Genomic DNA, 6,821 nt, shown 5'->3' with positions numbered 1-6,821 from the left:
TTTTTAGGTTTCCATCATTATCTTAGAACACCTATTCACACCGAATATTGTAGTATGGAACAAATATTTTCATGTTTATCTAATTTCCTTTTTAATCTAATATACATTACGAACAAAACAAATAATATACGCGATCTCATGAGATATGGAATGAATATTTTCATATTTATCTAATTTCCTTTTTAATTTAATATACGCGATCTCTTAGGAAATACCCAAATATTTTTTCTACTTTTCAACTAATTACCTATGTCGGTTGGGGTGGGCCGGCCGGCTTGACCATAGGTGTAACGCAAGAAAAGGAAAAAAAACAAAGATTGACTAGTTAAACAATGACCCAACATTTGGCGGCAATACTATATATATAGAAAAAAATCCAAATGCAAAAAAAAAAAAAAAAAAAAAAAAACATTTACCTTTCGTATCTTTTTGTTTTTTTGTATAAAGAAGACAGTTCTAATTTCCCTTGGTATATAAAGATGAAAGAAGCAACTTCAGCTAATGAAAAACTTTTTGGAAATTGCTCACTCTCTAATTGCATGAAAATTTTAATTAGCTTCCATTATGACATGAGCTTAGGTCATCGACGACGAACTTTAATTCATTAATCTTCAAATGTTGATCATAAAACTACCTACGTTATTTCATTTCCAATGGTAATCAGCTTGGAACAACTTTATTCTTTCTTCATCCAGTAACTATCCTGGTAGTAAGGACAGTTGCATTATGTATATGCCTATAATCATACAGATAAGATTATCACTATTTATATAGCAAAATCGCATTCACCTGCTTTCATTAATACAAAATCTTTGTATATTAATACAAGGGGAACATTTTTCTCAAGTCTTTACATGAAATAACAAATTAGATACAGAAAAATTCAAAAAACAACGTAGTTTAAGGTGAACGAGTGAATGTTTCCCAGAAAATGAGACATCATTTTCTTTGGACATAACCTGCTAGTGGCTACAAATGCAGTTGTGTTCTTCCCTTGTAAGAAACTTGAACTTGGTGAGCACATCGTTCAGAAAAACTCTTAAACTGGATCTGAGGCTTCTACAGTAAGCATAATTCCTTTGCAAATGTCAATAGTAAATGTAACTTCATTGGAGCAACAATACTCAGATACAATGGAAGCAAATTGGAGAATGACCGACTTCAGTAGTAAGAATGAGTGCATATTTTTCATGAAAGCACTCCACTGGTTCCATAAAAAGCACTCCTCCACTGCTTTTACACCCTTGTAAGCTCATCATAAATAAGCTGCAGACACGCAAGATATATAAATATTAACCAACTCATTCCTCTTCCAGGAGCAGAACTTACCAAGTGAAGATTTTGATGACAATTGAGGAAATGAAGAGATTTTGAAAATCTAACAATTTGTAAAGTAAATAATAAGCTTATTAAGCTTGCTCGAAAGAATGTTCACCGACTTCAAGATACTTTCTTTCTTCCTTGATTCTTATTGTCCTGCAAAATGAACAAACCATACACTAAATCTGAAATAAAACAAAATATGATGTCAAAGCAGAAGAAGTAAAAGTGAAGTCGAAATGAAGAATTGGATATCTAATTAAAAAAGCTAGCTCAATCACCAATTTTGGAATAAAACTTGTATTTGTCATCAGCCTGATCTCAATTACAAAAAAGAATCTACATTGACCCATCTATTGCAACTAATTATAATCCTAGCCATATTAATCTTGTCGATTAATTCACTGTCCAATACAAAGATGCATAATTTTCTTGCTGTTCTCTTTGGTTTTCATGGCAGGAATACATTAATGAGGCACTAACTGTTAGTTCATTAACAGTTCGATCCAGACTTGATGACAGAATCAAGTTTTAAGCATACTTATTTAAGATACAACTATAGTTCTTATACTTCACATATGCACGTGCTTAGTGAAACAACAATAATAAATTTGTGACAGGACCTAAACTGCTAGGTAGCAAAAAAAAATAGAGTGAATGTGAAAGCCATTAAATTAAAGTAAAATTAGTTTATTTTTTTTAAGAAGTTCACTAATTGATAATCAGAATTCAGGATTAGTTGTGTAGTTAGCAAGAGGACCTCATTTTGATATATACACCGAGTCTGTGGAGGGTTAAACTTACATTGGAAAGTGGAAATCATCTGTCCGTGGAGCACCACCAAATAAAGAAACTTGAAGGAGCAAACTTGCTTTCTAGATATATTTTGCGTTCTAACATTCGCTTCTCGCCCTCTCAAGGAAATGGATTTATCTACATCCAAAACCACGAAAGTCAATAACAAATACCAAAGTGAAGAGCAAATAATGTACATGAACAATACAATAGAAAAAATGACAGCGAGCACAAAAAGAAAAAATATAAGCCTATACAATCCAAACGGGGTAACATCTCGCTATGAACTGCGGCTTTCACCTCAACATGAAATACTTTATCTCCTTCATCGGAACCTAACAAAATGAATTGCTGAGAAAGATTACAACCGCGCTCAGAAACATAAGAAGCCACACTTCCAAATGCATACATCATCATGTTTTAAGTTGATGACAGAAAGGAAAAGAAGATCCATCCAAAAATGAATATCAAAATTCTATAATATCATAAAAAGTATAGATATAACGTAAAGATAAGTTGTTGGAAGAATCGCAGAAAGATTTTTCCTGGTTGTCAACTAAAATAATAAGCCTAAATAAAAATTGTAGAATACCTAAGTTAATATATCCTACCAATAAAAATTTATAAGAACAATTTATAAAAACAATGAAGATTAAGAGCCACAGTTCTCTTATGATGGTTAGTTACTTAATAAGCATTCCAAGTATGAAGTATTAACCAGAATTATGCAACCAATTTCTAGTGATACTACACAAATTTTAGTAACTATTAATGGGGAAGCCAACATATTTAGTATCACTAAACATCGAGACTCAAATCTATGTTTTAGCACAGCAGGGAAACAATGCATGTAACAGATTGATCTTTTATGACTCCTTTAAGAAAAGAAATATTTAGTCGGTCAAGATAAACATCGACTCCTAAAAGGAAGAGAACACACACTTATGGCGGTACTATGTATTCTACCAACACATCACACGGCTACCTAGCAACATGAAGTTTTCCGTATAACTTCATCCAATGCCCAACTTTATGGGCAGTTAACCCTCTAATGAGCATAACTGAGAAACTTATGTCCCCTTTTATAGTTTTATTTAAATAGCCACCAACCCAATGTTATGCACTTATGACTGATTTCACCTAGGCTAGCTAACAATATTAACCCTCCATCCCATTTCTTTTGCCTGTCTAGTTTTTCTCATTATAGTAAAACTTCATTGGCTCTTACGACAGTACTATGTATTCTACCAACCCACTACATGGATACCTAGCAACATGAATTTTACCGTACAACTTCATGTACTGTCCAACTTTGTGGGCAGTATTAACCGTCTAATGAGCGCAACTGAGAAACTTATGCCCCCTTTTACTTAAATGGCGACCAACACAATGTTATGCACTGTACGACTGACTTCTTCTAGGCTAGCTAACCCTTTTCCATGGAACTTCGGGTATGTCTAGGTTCTTTGTTAGGGCAAAATAGGTCGAACCCGGACACCAACAACTAACCGAAAGTAAGCTATGGCACACGATACACATTCCCACTATTAACAGTTTTAGTTACTTAAGGTTTGGGTTATATTGTTGCTTCTCTCTTCCTTGTTTTGGTGGAGATGTCAATTGATACTAACAACTAACTGAAAGTAAGGTATTGCAAACGATAAACACTCTTACATAAATGACAAAAAACAAATATGGTCCAAAACCTACAAAGCATATCTTGGGACAACATTTCTACGACAGTAAAGTACGTAAGATAAAGCCTGCATAATTACTTCAAGAACTCAATATGACTGCTAAAATGCTACTTAGAATTTCACACTTATTAAGAAGGAACCGCTAACAGATCTTACAACTCACCTTTGTATGTAGTTGAAAGACACAAAAATACAATAATTGGTGAGACCATTGCCTAATCGCCAAAGGCATTCCTTGGATTCTAACATTGTCACATCAGTTTTCTGTTGGACAATTTATTTTTGATCATTCACTTTAGCTTTTTCTTCTCCATGTTGTTCCAACTTGCGTATGCAATGTTGCCTGTCAAAGAGATGCAAGGCTCCATGAATCAAATACGGGATTAATTTTAGCATAAATGTCAAGTTAAATTGTCACTTGTAATAATTGAAGCTCTATATCATTGCTTTGCTTATATCCTAACAAAATGAAAATTCGCGAGGAAAAAACACCCTAAAGATATAGATACATAAATATTTTCTTTTTGCAACGTAACGAGCATGTTCTGTTTTCTATAAACAAATCAGCTTCATAAAGCATATTTTATGAAGCAAGGTTCGGGACAATGATTGTTATAACTCAAGGTGTTTGAGGCACTTTGTCAAACAGTTACCGTGACATCTATTTACCTAGATATACAGATGACTCTGAGATACAAAATTCAACAACTCAACAGATCACCTGCATTTTCAAATTTGGACAAAAATCAAAATTGAGTTGACACCAAAATACAAATAAGCAGCTTGACACCAAATTTCACACGACTAAAATTAAAACCATATTTATCACATAAATCAAAACCCTAGCTAAGAAGCTAAATTAAGTACTTCTTAACATGTAAAACCAATAAAATTCTACTCTAATACTTAATTTAGCAAAAGAAAATCAGACAGCCAAAAGAAATGGGATGGAGAGAAAATCAAGTAAAAAGTTACCAAAGCAATGTGTTCTACGTATCTGTTCCAGCCCATCACTGATTCCCCGACAACACAGAAAATGAATCAAGCAAAAGAAACTAACCACAGTGAAATGTCACAAAAAACTCCCAAAAAATGAAATTCTTACTCAGTTATGTGGTTAATTGAGTCTAAAGAAAAATGATTCCTTATCCATCGGCCAAACTCAAATGTATTTATTTCACAGTGAATAAGAAAAAAAAAAAAACCTAGTTATATTTGTCTAATACAGTGCATTGGAAATTTGATTAAAAGAGGGCAAACAGATCAACTAGAGATCATTACCTTTTTTCCGACAGTAAAGAGACGGATTAGTAGCTCATCAAGATGGCGGTTATGAGATTCATCCTATGAAGAAGAACACTGTTGATAAAATGAATACAGATCTGCAGATAAAGCAATTAGACTGTTGGAAAAGTAGAAAATAAGGGGAAAAGTATCCGTAGAAGCAACTACACTGCATCATATGGTATCTGGTTTATGCCGCAGTCTGTTGGGACTTGGGACCCTAGTTCCACGTAGCTTAGATGGGCATAATTGGGTGGTTTATAAGTTAGTGAAATCCCTTAACAGGTACACTGATAGTAGTAGTAGAGTTGAGTGACTCTGATCCCCTCGAAGGGGTGACCTCTTGTGGGGAGTGATTGCTTTTTTTGGCAATTTTTTTTAACGTTTTTTTTTATGATGACCAGTGACTACTCCGGGAAGGGATTGTTTAAGAGAAAGTACAACCTTTATTTATGTGTGTGTACGGGGGGAGACATAAGCATGTTTTTACATTAAAAAACTAATAAAACGGGATTATTTGTTCAAAATAACTGCACAAAAACAATCCCTTCAGGTTTCTAACAAATTATCATCTTCCCGCATCGGAATTGTCACGGAGATCTAACAGTCGTTAAGTTGATGGGTTTAGTAACGGGCGGAGCAGGAGATGTTCCAGTAAGTGTAACACCTCCCATCACCAGAGCTAGAGCAGCCGCAAATCCCGGCATCTCCTCAAAGTGTAACGCTCTCGGCGGTCACCAGAGCAACAACTTCCACCCCTTCATCAGAACGAGGAGCTGGAGGAGAAAGAGGAGGACCATCTCCCAATACCATCGCATCGATAGGCAGGAAGTCCTTGCTAAGACTCAAACGGATATGGCTGCAACTCAGAAAGAGGTACTCACTTTACTTAAGACATTAACTGATCGATTGCCACAAGAGCCGCGACATCCCCTGAAGCCAACAAGGAACGCATTCAACGCACCCGGAGAAGGTACTTCAGCGGCGCGGACCTACATGGACCTGATCAAAGAAGCGACATCAGATATGAACGGTCCTGTCATGGAGATTCCTACACTGGGGACTGATCCTCACAACGATCCTCCTCAAGTCAATAGTCTCACTATGAGCCGGAGGCCGCTGGATCAGGAAGCGGTTTATCTAGTGGAAAGTTTATGCAAACTTTTACAGCTCTCGAAGAATCAACGGGCAGAGACGTTTTGCTGCAATCAACCAGAATAAGCTCACAACCGGGCCATACACGTTACTGCACGCATCAAGGATTCAGAGTTCAAGAGGGACCTCATCGACACAGGAGCGTCTTCGAATGTGATTACTCTCAAGACCATCAGGATGGCCAAGGTTCTCTCAGGCAAGATCGTATGGCATCCTACCACAATGACATACTTTGAAGGAAACCAGACCAGCACATACGGGATCGTCCCTTCAACGTATCACCAATGCCTGAAGACTATGTTGGATAAAGAAGTCGTTTGTATTCCTGCATCATTGTCTCCTTACGCACCAATATGCGGAGTAGAACTGTTCGAACTGAGGGAAGCTCCGCGGGAAGGATCAGACAAATTCCATTGCATCCCACTCTCCATGTGAGCGTCAATCCAGGAGAAGGACCGACTTGCATCATTGAGGGCTAATCCCCACGACGCACCTTTGCTGACAAGGCATTCCTATTCATCCGGTGAAGCCACAACCCATGTTTCGTGGCAAGTCGTGACCAGAAAGGGA

The 6,821-nt window shown here is 36.4% G+C and overlaps 1 long non-coding RNA gene across 5 annotated transcripts; it reads right to left on the bottom strand.

Annotated features, from left to right (window-relative positions):
• Positions 1-769: 769 nt before the first annotated feature.
• On the bottom strand, positions 770-5,312 carry LOC113282694. 5 transcript variants are annotated; one of them, XR_003327109.1, is made up of 6 exons: positions 5,094-5,312; positions 4,788-4,825; positions 4,482-4,533; positions 3,976-4,155; positions 2,125-2,253; positions 770-1,476 (listed from the first exon to the last, which is right to left on the bottom strand). It is a non-coding gene; the product is annotated as an uncharacterized LOC113282694 (long non-coding RNA). The 5 variants fall into 5 exon arrangements; XR_003327110.1 differs by lacking the exon at positions 4,482-4,533; XR_003327108.1 differs by lacking the exons at positions 4,482-4,533; positions 4,788-4,825 and adding an exon at positions 2,373-2,450.
• Between the last annotated feature and the right edge of the window lie 1,509 nt (positions 5,313-6,821).

Source organism: Papaver somniferum, chromosome 5, assembly GCF_003573695.1.
Source record: "Papaver somniferum cultivar HN1 chromosome 5, ASM357369v1, whole genome shotgun sequence".
In the NCBI taxonomy this organism is placed as follows: Eukaryota; Viridiplantae; Streptophyta; class Magnoliopsida; order Ranunculales; family Papaveraceae; genus Papaver; species Papaver somniferum.
Note: the sequence above shows the minus strand (reverse complement) of the source record. Positions and strands in the feature narration are given on the sequence as shown.